The sequence below is a fragment of the Cololabis saira genome, chromosome 12, assembly GCF_033807715.1.
Source record: "Cololabis saira isolate AMF1-May2022 chromosome 12, fColSai1.1, whole genome shotgun sequence".
NCBI classification, from domain to species: Eukaryota; Metazoa; Chordata; class Actinopteri; order Beloniformes; family Belonidae; genus Cololabis; species Cololabis saira.
Genome location: NC_084598.1, coordinates 44,918,025 through 44,932,798, shown reverse-complemented (window position 1 = coordinate 44,932,798; position 14,774 = coordinate 44,918,025).

Sequence of the window (14,774 nt, the reverse complement as noted above, 5' to 3'; positions counted from 1 at the left end):
GGGACACAGGTGCGTGTGCCCCATCAACCTCTCCACCCTGCCACACACCCCCAACGCCAATCTCGCGCCGGGGTCCGTCTGGCCGAGCCTACTACCCCCCCCACCCCCTCGGAGGGGGAGAGGAAGCTCGGAACCCCCCGGGCCTTCCTGGTCGGGGGGTCGTCCCCGGCGTCGGCCTGACCGCTGGGGGGAGCCGCTCTCGGGGCCGGGCCAATCGTGGCCTCGGGCCAAACGGTGCGTCCAGGACCACCGCCTCCTCCGTGACGCGGCCCAGCGCCAGCTGCTGGTCCGCCTCCAGGACCGCCTCCTCCTGGCCGCCCTGCTCTGGCCGCCCTGCTCTGGCCGCTGGTCCGGCCCCGTGTACGCGGGACCCGCCGTCGCTGGCAACTCTGCCTCCACCTCCGCCTCCGACTCCGTCCCAGGAGTCGTCGCCTGGCGGCCCGCAGCTTCTGCCTCCCAGCCTCTCAGCTGCGGCGCCACCAGCGCTGCCGCAGTGAACCTCAGACGGGGTGCAGGGGTGGGTCGCTCCGTCGGCCCCACCGTCTCGGGAGCCGTCGCTTGGCGGCCCGCAGCTTCTGCCTCCCGGCCTCTCAGCTGCGGCGCCGCCAGCTCCTCCCGCGCTGCTGCGGCGAACTCAAGCGTGGCGCAGGGGTGGCTCGCTCCGCGGGCATCAGCGCCGCCAGCAAAGCGAGCTGATGCTCGCCCTGGTCCCGGCGCAGGGCGGCCAGGTCCGCCATGGCCTGGGCGAGCGCGTCCAGGGCCCGCTCTGTGCCTCCCTTGTCCATCCCATCGGGCCCCATGTTGGGCGCCAGTGTAGCAGGCTAGTGCTATGGGGGCCCGACCGACAGGATTGAGAGGACACGGAGTTTAGTGCAGAACCCTCTTTATTACAAACACCCAGGACACACGTGCTTCCAGCTTCAACAGCTTCCAAGGGAGACCAGCCCTTTGCTTTATGCAGGCAGGCAGGGTGGAGAGGCTGATTGGGCCCACCTGTGCCCTAATCAGCCTAAGTGGCTGCAGCTCCTCCACCCTGCCACAATACATATATATATATATATATATATATATACATCCATATACACACACACACACCTGTATGTATGTATGTTGTTGAGAGACATTGTCACGCAAGTTCCAGCTTCCCGAGGACCCCTGCTGGGACGAGGACTTGCAGGCGGCTCCAGTCTCATACAGTGCTCAAGACACATTGTCATACAAGTTCCGGCGTCCTGAATCCCTGCTGAGATGGCACCGTGGAAGTGGCTTTGACTTCCAGCCCCTGCAGAGACGAGGACTTGATCCACGGAGGATACCAAATATGGACTTCCTGACTCCTCAGGGGGTAGTCCCAAACTGAAAGATCACACCTGACTGTAAATAGCTTTTATTGCTCTTTGTCTTTTATCTATGGGTTGTTGATTCTTACCGTCTGCGCTTTGAACTTTTTGTATAAAAACCCTGTGGCCAAATCACCCTGGGTCGGCACACCAATCAGATCTGAACTGGTTTTGAAAAATTCCTCAACAATGTATATATATATATATATATACACACACACACAGTATGTATGCATATATGTGTGTATATATGTATGTGTGTATGTGTATGTATGTGTGTGTGTGTGTGTGTATGTGTGTGTGTATATATATATATATATATATATATATATATATATATATATATATATAATATATATATATGTATATATATATATATATATATGTTATGTTGCAGCTGTTTTGTAGCCGTTTTATGGCTGTTTTGAAAGTGTTTTGCAGCCATTTTGCAGCTGGTCGGCAGCTGTTTTGCAGTTGTTTTGGGGCTGTTTGCTAGCTGTTTTGCAGCTGTTTTGAGGCTGTTTGCTAGCTGTTTTGCAGCTGATTTGGGGCTGTTTTGCAGCTGTTTTGGGGCTGTTTGCTAGCTGTTTTGCAGCTGTTTTGAGGCTGTTTGCTAGCTGTTTTGCAGCTGATTTGGGGCTGTTTGCTAGCTGTTTTGCAGCTGTTTTGAGGCTGTTTGCTAGCTGTTTTGCAGCTGATTTGGGGCTGTTTTGCAGCTGTTTTGGGGCTGTTCTGCAGCTGTTTTGCAGCTGGTCGGCAGCTGTTTTGGAGGCTGTTTTGCAGCTTTTCTATTGCTATTTTACAGCTGTTTTGCAGCTGTTTTGGGGCTGTTCTGCAGCTGTTTTGCAGCTGGTCGGCAGCTGTTTTGGAGGCTGTTTTGCAGCTTTTATATTGCTATTTTACAGCTGCTTTGCAGCTGTTTTGGGGCTGGGGTTTCCTCTGATAATCATGTGTGCAGGTCCTCTACGGTCCACTAGGGTCCAGATCCAGACCTGCAGGTCCAGACTCTGGTCTCTACCCCCTTTAGAGGGATTTACAGGGAGGACTGAGTCACACGGATGTACGAGCCGCTGCTTAGCAGAGAGGTGTCTGACCTTTGCTGGAGTCGGGGGTCGGCTGTGATTGGCTGATGGAAATGTCAGTGGGCGGGGTTTTTATGTGAGGAATGTAATCAAACCCTCGCTGGGGCCGCGTCGTCCTCCCGGTCCAGGTTCCTGGAAACCGGGGGAGAACACCGGGCCGGTTACCACATCAGTTCTTTTTAGAAGCAGCAGAATCCTCAGCTGAGGGCGGATCATGTGATCATGTGATCATGTGATCATGTGATCATGACATGTGATCATGTGACTGAGAAGGGAAGACTTCAGGAAGTGACTTGTTAACGGGAATCAGGACGTAGGTGAGACTCAGTCGGTCCTGGAGAACATCGTCGGTCCTGGAGAACATCGTCTGTCCTGGAGAACATCGTTGGTCCTGGAGAACATCGTCGGTCCTGGAGAACATCGTCGGTCCTGGAGAACATCGTCGGTCCTGGAGAACATCGTTGGTCCTGGAGAACATCGTCGGTCCTGGAGAACATCGTTGGTCCTGGAGAACATCGTCTGTCCTGGAGAACATCGTCGGTCCTGGAGAACATCGTCGGTCCTGGAGAACATCGTTGGTCCTGGAGAACATCGTCTGTCCTGGAGAACATCGTCGGTCCTGGAGAACATCGTTGGTCCTGGAGAACATCGTCTGTCCTGGAGAACATCGTCGGTCCTGGAGAACATCGTTGGTCCTGGAGAACATCGTCGGTCCTGGAGAACATCGTCGGTCCTGGAGAACATCTCTCTCCTGCAGCAGAGCGAAGTCGGGGGGCTGTCCTGCAGTAACGGTTCTCTTCAGGTTCTCAGATTTAAGTTTTGACTCATTATTCCAACACAACTTTTAATTTCACAACAAGACAACGTCCCACGTTTACGCTGATGGTTCTGCTGAATCACCAACGTCCTGCTCAGGCTGGATCTGTCACCTGCACACACACACACACACACACACACACACACACACACACACACACACACACACACACACACACACACACACACCTGCACTCAGCTTCTCAGATCAGCTGATCTTGTCCAGAACTTCGGTCCATAAAAGGCCTTAAAACCGTCTTCAGGGTCAGGAGCACCGGCCACGTCCCCTCCCCAACCCTCCCATTACTTTCAAAGGTTAAGAGAGTGATACCCCCCCCCCCCCCCCCCCCGCCCCCCCAACACCACCAGTAATTACTGCTGATAAAGCTGTGTGAGGAAGAAGTCAGGTGGAAAAGAGCCGGGGGGGGGATGAGGTCCCCACCTGACAGACGGGGGGGTTCGGTGAAGCGTATGATCAGGGTGACGGGCCGGTCCCTGGACCAACACCGGGGCCCCAAATCCAGCTCTGGGAACTTTGACTGAATAGTTTGTTTACAGGCCAGGAAGCAGCTTAGCGCCGTTCCCACCAGAGCTCAGAGAGGCCCCGCCCCCATTTGCAGCTGTTTTGAAACTGTTTTGGTGCTGTTTTACAGTTGTTTTAAGGCTGTTTTGCAGCTGTTTTGGGGCTGTTTTGCAGCTGTTTTGAGGCTGTTTTGCAGCTGTTTTGCAGCTGTTTTGGGGCTGTTTTGCAGCTGTTTTGAGACTGTTTTGCAGCTGTTTTGAGGCTGTTTTGCAGCTGATTTATGGTTGTTTTTCAGCCTTTTAAGGCTGTTTTGCGGCTGTTTTGGGGCTGTTTTAAGGCTGTTTTGTGGATGTTTTGCAGCTGTTTTGCAGCTGTCTTGCAGCTGTTGTGAGGCTATTTTGCAGCTGTTTTGCGGCTGTTTTATGGCTTTTTTGCAGCTGTTTTGTGGCTGTTTTGAGGCTCTTTTGCAGCTGTTTTGAGGCTGTTTTGCAGCTGTTTTGCAGCTGTTTTAAGGCTGTTTCAAGGCTGTTTTATGGTTGTTTTTCAGCCTTTTTATGGCTGTTTTGCAGCTGTTTTGAAACTGTTTTGCAGCTGTTTTGGGCCTGTTTCGTAGCTGTTTTATGCCTCTTTTGTAGCTGTTTTGACGATGTTTTACAGCCGTTTTATGGCTGTTTTGCAGCTGTTTTATGGTTGTTTTTCAGCCTTTTTATGGCTGTTTTGCAGCTGTTTTGCAGCTGTTTTGCAGCTGTTTTGAGGCTGTTTTGCAGCTGTTTTGAGGCTGTTTTGCAGCTGTTTTGCGGCTGTTTTGTGGATGTTTTGCAGCTGTTTTATGGTTGTTTTTCAGCCTTTTTATGGCTTTTTTGCAGCTGTTTTGTGGCTGTTTTGAGGCTTTTTTGCAGCTGTTTTGTGGCTGTTTTGCAGCTGTTTTAAGGCTGTTTTATGGTTGTTTTTCAGCCTTTTTATGGCTGTTTTGCAGCTGATTTGAAACTGTTTCGTAGCTGTTTTATGCCTGTTTTGCAGCTGTTTTGACGATGTTTTGCAGCCGTTTTATGGCTGTTTTGCAGCTGTTTTGAGGCTGTTTGCTAGCTGTTTTGCAGCTGTTTTGAGGCTGTTTTGCAGCTGTTTTAAGGCTGTTTTAAGGCTGTTTTATGGTTGTTTTTCAGCCTTTTTATGGCTGTTTTGCAGCTGATTTGAAACTGTTTAGTAGCTGTTTTATGCCTGTTTCGCAGCTGTTTTGACAATGTTTTGCAGCCGTTTTATGGCTGTTTTGCAGCTGTTTTATGGCTGTTTTGCAGCTGTTTTGAGGCTGTTTGCTAGCTGTTTTGCAGCTGTTTTGCAGCTGTTTTGAGGCTGTTTTGCAGCTGTTTTGCAGCTGTTTTGAGGCTGTTTTGCAGCTGTTTTGAGGTTGTTATGCAGCTGTTTTATGGCTGTTTTGAAACGGTTTTTGCAGCTGCTTTATGGCTGTTTTATGGCTGTTTTGCAGCTGTTTTGCCGCTGTTTTATGGCTGTTTTGCAGCTGTTATACCGCTGTTTTATGGTTGTTTTTCAGCCTTTTTATGGCTGTTTTGAAACTGTTTTGTGGATGTTTTGCAGCTGTTTTGCAGCTGTTTTGAAACTGTTTTGCAGCTGTTTTGCAGCTGTTTTGAGGCGGTTTTGAAACTGTTTTGCAGCTGTTTTGCAGCTGTTTTGAGGCTGTTTTGCAGCTGTTTTATGGTTGTTTTTCAGCCTTTTCATGGCTGTTTTGCAGCTTTTTTGGGGCTGTTTTAAGGCTGTTTTGTGGATGTTTTGCAGCTGTTTTGAGGATGTTTTGCAGCTGTTTTGCAGCTGTTTTGTGGTTGTTTTTCAGCCTTTTTATGGCTGTTTTGCAGCTGTTTTGTGGCTGTTTGGCGGCTGTTTTGAAACTGTTTTGCAGCCGTTTTATGGCTGTTTTGCAGCTGTTTTATGGCTGTTTTGCAGCTGTTTCGAAGCTGTTTTGCAGCTGTTTTGTGGCTGTTTGGCGGCTGTTTTGAAACTGTTTTGCAGCTGTTTTGGGCGTGTTTTGTAGCAGTTTTGACGATGTTTTGCAGTCGTTTTATGGCTGTTTTGAAACTGTTTTGCAGCTGTTTCATGGCTGTTTTGCAGCTGTTTTGCAGCTGTTTTCCAGCTGTTTTGCAGCCGTTTTGCAGCCGTTTTGCAGCTGTTTTACAGCTGTTTTGAAACTGTTTTGCAGCTGCTTTATGGCTGTTTTATGGCTGTTTTGTAGCTGTTTTACAGCTGTTTTGAAACTGTTTTGCAGCTGCTTTATGGCTGTTTTATGGCTGTTTTGTAGCTGTTTTACAGATGTTTTGAAACGGTTTTGCAGCTGCTTTATGGCTGCTTTATGGCTGTTTTATGGCTGTTTTGCAGCTGTTTTATGGCTGTTTTGCACCTGTTTTGCAGCTGTTTTATGGCTGTTTTGCAGCTGTTTTGAAGCTGTTTTGCAGCTGTTTTATGGCTGTTTTATGGCTGTTTTGCAGCTGTTTTGCAGATGTTTTGCAGCTGTTTTATGGCTGTTTTGCAGCTGTTTTGCAGATGTTTTATGGCTGTTTTATGGCTGTTTTGTAGCTGTTTTACAGATGTTTTGAAACGGTTTTGCAGCTGCTTTATGGCTGCTTTATGGCTGTTTTATGGCTGTTTTGCAGCTGTTTTGCAGCTGTTTTATGGCTGTTTTGCAGCTGTTTTATGGCTGTTTTGCACCTGTTTTGCAGCTGTTTTATGGCTGTTTTGCAGCTGTTTTGAAGCTGTTTTGCAGCTGTTTTATGGCTGTCTTGGGGCTGTTTTGCAGCTGTTTTGCAGCTGTTTTGAGGCGGTTTTGAAACTGTTTTGCAGCTGTTTTGCAGCTGTTTTGAGGCTGTTTTGCAGCTGTTTTATGGTTGTTTTTCAGCCTTTTCATGGCTGTTTTGCGGCTTTTTTGGGGCTGTTTTAAGGCTGTTTTGTGGATGTTTTGCAGCTGTTTTGAGGATGTTTTGCAGCTGTTTTGCAGCTGTTTTGTGGTTGTTTTTCAGCCTTTTTATGGCTGTTTTGCAGCTGTTTTGTGGCTGTTTGGCGGCTGTTTTGAAACTGTTTTGCAGCCGTTTTATGGCTGTTTTGCAGCTGTTTTATGGCTGTTTTGCAGCTGTTTCGAAGCTGTTTTGCAGCTGTTTTGTGGCTGTTTGGCGGCTGTTTTGAAACTGTTTTGCAGCTGTTTTGGGCCTGTTTCGTAGCAGTTTTGACGATGTTTTGCAGTCGTTTTATGGCTGTTTTGAAACTGTTTTGCAGCTGTTTCATGGCTGTTTTGCAGCTGTTTTGCAGCTGTTTTCCAGCTGTTTTGCAGCCGTTTTGCAGCCGTTTTGCAGCTGTTTTACAGCTGTTTTGAAACTGTTTTGCAGCTGCTTTATGGCTGTTTTATGGCTGTTTTGTAGCTGTTTTACAGCTGTTTTGAAACTGTTTTGCAGCTGCTTTATGGCTGTTTTATGGCTGTTTTGTAGCTGTTTTACAGATGTTTTGAAACGGTTTTGCAGCTGCTTTATGGCTGCTTTATGGCTGTTTTATGGCTGTTTTGCAGCTGTTTTATGGCTGTTTTGCACCTGTTTTGCAGCTGTTTTATGGCTGTTTTGCAGCTGTTTTGCAGATGTTTTGCAGCTGTTTTATGGCTGTTTTGCAGCTGTTTTGCAGATGTTTTATGGCTGTTTTATGGCTGTTTTGCAGCTGTTTTGCAGCTGTTTTCCAGCTGTTTTGCAGCCGTTTTGCAGCCGTTTTGCAGCTGTTTTACAGCTGTTTTGAAACTGTTTTGCAGCTGCTTTATGGCTGTTTTATGGCTGTTTTGTAGCTGTTTTACAGCTGTTTTGAAACTGTTTTGCAGCTGCTTTATGGCTGTTTTATGGCTGTTTTGTAGCTGTTTTACAGATGTTTTGAAACGGTTTTGCAGCTGCTTTATGGCTGCTTTATGGCTGTTTTATGGCTGTTTTGCAGCTGTTTTATGGCTGTTTTGCACCTGTTTTGCAGCTGTTTTATGGCTGTTTTGCAGCTGTTTTGAAGCTGTTTTGCAGCTGTTTTATGGCTGTTTTGCAGCTGTTTTGCAGATGTTTTGCAGCTGTTTTATGGCTGTTTTGCAGCTGTTTTGCAGATGTTTTATGGCTGTTTTATGGCTGTTTTGTAGCTGTTTTACAGATGTTTTGAAACGGTTTTGCTGCTGCTTTATGGCTGCTTTATGGCTGTTTTATGGCTGTTTTGCAGCTGTTTTGCAGCTGTTTTATGGCTGTTTTGCAGCTGTTTTATGGCTGTTTTGCACCTGTTTTGCAGCTGTTTTATGGCTGTTTTGCAGCTGTTTTGAAGCTGTTTTGCAGCTGTTTTATGGCTGTCTTGGGGCTGTTTTGCAGCTGTTTTGCAGATTCAAGGACCTGTGCCGCTGCCTGAGTGTCTGCTTGATCTCGTCCTTCACTCATCTAAGGAGACTCTGATGACAAACGTGATGTAAACGGTTGTTCCTCTGATCTGCTCTCCCAGTCAGGGGTCTGGCTAGCGCCTGGTCGCTCAAGCTAACTCACCTTTAGAGGGGGGGGGGGGGTTGTTTCTGCTGGATGCTGCTTTCTGTCTCCTCCTGAGTGTGTCAGTCATGTACAGGCCTGGACCTGGACCTGGGCCAGTTCCTGGTCCAGGTCCAGGTCCAGGTCCAGGTCTGGACCAGGACCCTCTCAGAGATACTCATGATTTAGAAACAGACCGGGACAGTCGTGTAAGACTCGACTTTCACATCCAGATCATTTTCACCAGCTGGAACAGAAGTCGTTAAACATCTGCCCGACATCACGGGTGTCCAGACCTCCAGCTCTGTGAAGTCTTTACGACACCATCGCCATGGCAACATCCCTGTTAGATCGGTTAGAGTGGCAGGAGAGAAGATATTAGGAAATTAGGAAATAACACAAGCTATCTTTGCTAAAGGTTAATGTTCTATTACCATGAAAAGGATCAAACCGTATGGTAATAATTCAGAACGTTTTGGATTTATTGGCAGCTGCATGATTTCAGGTGAAATCTCCCTCCTGAGGAGAAACGTTAAAGGATTATTTTTACCCTCCACTGCTATAAATGTGTTAAAGTGGCATTGATATGCAGGAAACGTGGGAAGGCCACGCCGCTGACGGTGGGGGCTCCTGATGGACGACCAGGACGATCAGACTCAGCTGTTCCGACCGCTTTTCACTTTGTTCTTCATTAATAATCACAAATGTGTTTTCTGGAAAATCTACCGGAGGAAGGAAACAAGATCCAGGATCTGGACTTGAAATAACTGAGTAATGTGAGTCTGCAGAGGTCCAAGACCTGGGGCCACATTCACAAAACATTCTTAAGAAAAAATCATTTCTCAACTTTCTTCTTAAGTTTCTTCTTAAGAAAAAACGTAAGAATAATTGGTATTGTTGAAATAAAAGTTCTCAAATTTGTTCTTGACTTTTTTCTTAACACTAAGACAAACTTGACCTGTCTTAAAATGTCTTCTGTGAAAAGTTAATAATAATAATAATAATAATAATAATGATGATGATGATGATGATGATGATGATGATGATGATAAAATAATAATAATAATAATAATAATAATAATGATGATGATGATGATGATGATGATAAAATAATAATATTAATAATAATGATAATAATAATAATAATAATAATAATAATAATAATAATAATAATAATAATAATAAGACTCTAATATCACCTTTTTCAACACATTTTAGACAAGTTTAGACTAGTAGGTCATAGTTTGAGGATATATTTTGTAATGAATTACACAAAGAGCCTGTTAACTGTTTGTTAGCATGTTAGTTAGCGTGGTAGTTAATTATTATTAATTTTCCCCAATAGTATTTTTTTTTCCGCACATTAATCTCATCCATAACCTTGAAAAGTTCCTGCATCTCTTTTTCTCCTTCTCCATGTTTAGTGAGTGACTGACGGTTAAGACCAAACTACCTGTATATATATATATATATATATATATATATATATATATATATATATATATATATATATATATATATATATATATATACAGTGAGAGTAAAAAGTATTTGACCCCTTGCTGATTTTGTTGGTTTGCCCACTAATAAGGACATGATCATTCTATACTTTTAATGGTAGATGTATTCTAACATGGAGAGACAGAATATCAAAAAGAAAATCCATAAAATAACTTAAAATAATTTATTTTAATTTATTTGCATTTCATTGAGGGAAATACGTATTTGATCCCCTAGTATGCATAAGGAGTTCTGGCTTTCACAGACCAGTTAGACACTCCCAATCAACCTGTTACCTGAATTGAAGACACCTGTTCTAACTAATCACTTGTATAAAAGGCACCTGTTCACAGAATCAGACAATCAGACAGATTCCAAACCCTCCAACATGGGTAAGACCAAAGAACTCTCTCAGGACCTCAGAGACAGGATTGTTGACCTGCACAAATCTGGTATTGGCTACAAAAACATTAGCAAGATGCTAGGTATTAAAGTAACAACTATTGGTGCAATTGTGAGAAAATCTAAGAAGTTTAACATGACCATCAATAGACCTCGGTCTGGTGCTCCACAGAAGATTTCACCTCGTGGGGTGGCAAGGATCATGAGAACTGTGATAAATCGTCCTGCAACCACACAGAGGGAGTTGGTGAATGACCTCAAGGCAGCTGGGACCACAGTCACCAGGAAAACAATTGGCAACACCTTGCGCCGCAATGGATTAAAATCCTGCAGTGCCCGAAAGGTACCCCTGCTGAAGAAGGCACATGTGGAGGCCCGCCTAAAGTATGCCAATGATCACCTCAAAGATGCACAAAGTGATTGGGAGAAGGTTCTGTGGTCAGACGAGACCAAAATTGAACTATTTGGCCTGAACTCTACCCGTCGTGTGTGGAGGAAGAAAAATGCTGCCTATGACCCCAGGAACACTGTGCCCACCGTCAAGCATGGAGGTGGAAACATTATGTTTTGGGGGTGTTTCTCTGCCAAGGGCACAGGGCTACTTCACCGCATCAGTGGAAAGATGGATGGAGCCATGTACCGTGCAGTCCTGGAGAACAACCTCCTCCCCTCTGCAAGGAAGCTGAAAATGGGCCGCGGTTGGGTCTTCCAACATGACAACGACCCGAAGCATACAGCAAAGGCAACAAAGGAGTGGCTCAAGAAGAAGCACATTAAGGTCATGGAGTGGCCCAGCCAGTCTCCGGATCTCAATCCAATTGAAAATCTATGGAGAGAGCTGAAGGTCCGAGTTGCCAAGCGACACCCACCAACCTTAATGATTTAGAGAGGATCTGCAAAGAAGAGTGGGCCAAAATTCCTCCTGATATGTGTGCTAACCTTGTGGTAAACTACAACAAACGTCTGACCGCTGTGCTTGCAAATAAAGGCTTTGCCACCAAGTATTAAGTGCTTTTGGCTAGAGGGATCAAATATTTATTTCCCTCCATGAAATGCAAATAAATTAAAAAAAATTATTTTAAGTTATTTTCTGGATTTTCTTTTTGATATTCTGTCTCTCCATGTTAGAATACATCTACCATTAAAAGTATAGAATGATCATGTCCTTATTAGTGGGCAAACCAACAAAATCAACAAGGGGTCAAATACTTTTTACTCTCACTGTATATATATATATATATATATATATATATAAATGTTGTTTGTTGGCGTGTGCAATGCAATGACATATTTTAAGAAGTTCTTAAGTAGGAAAAATAAGAAATTCGTAAGAAATGACAGTTCTTAAGACGGTTCTTAAGAAAATATTGAGGAATTGCACTTAAGAACTTTCTTATGAACTTCTTAATTTTAGATCTTAAGACATTTCTTAAGATGGTTCTTAAGAACATATTGGTGAATCCGGCCCCTGGTTCTCCTCGTTGAAACCGTTGTTTACCTCGTAACAGGTAAACAACGGCGTTTACGCTGCACTGGGGGCCGGGACCGCAGGCCAGAACGCAGCTCCCGAGGCTCCGGCCTGCAAACATGCACAAAAGAGAAAAAAGGGGGGCCGGCACAAGAAACTACAGGAACGATGGACAAAAATGATAGCTATGAGTTATTTATAATAAATAAAAATGGAAATGGAGAAGAGAGGCAGGGAAGAGGAGAGGAGAAGAAGGGTGAGAGGCCCCGCCCAGCGGATCATGTCGGTGCCCCCTGCAGCATAGGCCTATAGCAGCATATCTACCACCAAGCTATATTTGAGACTAACTATTATAGTCTTGTTCTATAGCTGCAACTATGACTACTGACTCTAACACACTAGAGTTTACACTAGAGATTTACCAACACCAGCTAGAGGTTTACTAAACACTAACTATAGGCTTTACTAAACAGAAAGGTTTTAAGTTTAGTTTTAAAGGTGGAGGTGGTGTCAGCCTCCTTAACCCAGATTGGAAGTTGGTTCCATAGTAATGGTGCCTGATAGCAGAACGCCCGCCCTCCAAATCTACATTTGGATACTCTAGGAACTACGAATAAACCTGCACCCTGGGAGCGGAGAGCTCTGCCAGGAACATAAGGCACTACCAGGTCTACCGGAGCTAAGCCGTTTTGGGCTTTATATGCAAGTAATAAAATTTTTAATTGGATTCTGAATTTTACAGGTAGCCAATGGAGCGACGCTAACACTGGAGAGACGTGGTCTCTCCTGCTGATTCCTGTCAGCACTCGTGCTGCTGCATTCTGGATCAGCTGGAGCCTATTCAGCAAATTACTTGGACATCCTGCTAACAACACATTACAGTAATCCAGTCTAGAAGATAAAAACGCATGTACTAGTTTTTCTGCATCACTCTGCGAGAGGATTTTCCTAATGTTTGCAATATTACGGAGATGGAAAAATGCTATTTTACAAACCTGATTAACATATGGTTTAAACAACAAATCCTGATCGAAAACAACACCAAGCTTTCAATATCTTACTATGGGGGAAACCATTCATACATGCCAAAGGACCATTATAGATGTCTGATTGGTCTCAATTGTATACGTTTATTTTAATGGCTATGTATGAATAAACTAAACTTGAAACTTGAAGCAAACCAGGAACTTCAGTCCAGACCTGTAGGTGTTTCTAAACTCGTCTCTCTGCATCGGTGGATCAGAACTCTCCTGAAAGTGCAGCAGTCGTCTCTCAGACGTGTCTCCATGGCGTTTCCGTCCTTTCTTCAGTCTTGCATCATGTCCTCAGGTTTCCCCGTAAACCAGGCCGGCTTTCCTCGGCCCGGGAACCGCTGCGCTGACTCATCCCTCCTCCACTCGGATCTAATCTCCCTCTTTCTCCTCCGACATGGCTGTTTTGCAGCTGTTTTGCAGCTGTTTTGAGCTGTTTTGCGGCTGATTTGCAGCCTTTTTATAGCTGTTTTGCAGCTTTTTTGGGGCTGTTTTGCAGCTGTTTTGCAGCTGTTTTGCAGCTGTTTTGCGGCTGATTTGCAGCTGATTTGCAGCTGTTTTGAGCTGTTTTGGGGCTGTTTTGCAGCCTTTTTATAGCTGTTTTGCAGCTTTTTTGGGGCTGTTTGGCAGCTGTTTTGAGGCTGTTTTACAGATGTTTTGCAACTGTTTTTGGACTGTTTTGACCTGTTTTTGGGCTGTTTTGCCGCTGTTTTGCGGCTGTTTTGCGGCTGTTTTGCAGCTGTTTTGAGCTGTTTTTCGGCTGTTTTGCAGCCTTTTTATAGCTGTTTTGCAGCTGTTTTGCAGCTGTTTTGCAGCTGTTTTTCGGCTGTTTTGCAGCTGTTTTCAACTGTTTTGGGGCTGTTTGGCAGCTGTTTTGAGGCTGTTTTACAGATGTTTTGCAGCTGTTTTTGGACTGTTTTGAGCTGTTTTTGGGCTGTTTTGCAGCCTTTTTATAGCTGTTTTGCAGTTTTTTTGGGGCTGTTTTGCAACTGTTTTGAGCTGTTTTGCGGCTGTTTTGCGGCTGTTTTGCAGCTGTTTTGCGGCTGTTTTGCGGCTGTTTTGCGGCTGTTTTGAGCTGTTTTGAGCTGTTTTGCGGCTGTTTTGCGGCTGTTTTGCGGCTGTTTTGCAGCTGTTTTGCGGCTGTTTTGCAGCTGTTTTGCGGCTGTTTTGCGACAGAGTTCCTGATGAAAGTCACACGATTCCTGTCAAGTCCACCTCTTTTTCCCTCCAAAGGACAACTCAATTCCAATTTCCAACTCAAACTTTTATTTTCCTTTAGGTTGGTTGGTCACTTCGTCTTAATAGGTTGTAAACCTTTAAAGACAGAAACAAAAGTTAACATCTTAAACATTTTAAATGAATCAAATATCTTAAACATTTTTTAAGAGAAATAAAGAAATAAAGTCAGTTATACAAGATTCACATCATTACAGTATCAATCGGGTATTTTTTTTTCATAAAAAAAGGAGAATCAATCAACCAAAAACTAATACCAAATAAATAAATAAATCAAGAAGAAACTTTTCACTTTCGTCTCTCAAACATTCTGAGAAGTCAATATCTTAAACATTTTGAACATTTTTTAATTAATCAAATATCTTAAATGTTTTTAAATTGAAGAAAATCTAATTTCATGAAATTTCCCACATTTTAAGCTTTTTAAGCCTTTTAAATGGAATAAAGAAAAATCTTATTTCGTGAACTTTCCACATTTTTTTGTAAAGTTATAACATTCAACAGAATTGTAACATTTTCACCTTTGTATTATCCTTCAGTATTCTATACTTTTAATTTTTCAAATTCAAAATTAAATATTTTCTAACTGAAAAATTAAATATCATTCAACACAAAACTAACAAAGTCAGTGCTGCAATGCCTTTATTAACCATTAATCTACACACAAGTTAAACATAAACTTGACCTTATTAAGCAACATTTCACAAACTATGAAAGCAAATAAACCATTTCACCGACCAGTGCCGTCTCTGGACTGAATCCATGAGGATTCGGAGCTTCTTTCCTCCGAACTTTGTTTGACTAACTGAGCTCCCCCCAGTCTTGCCAATCAATATACAGAAAAAAATTATAA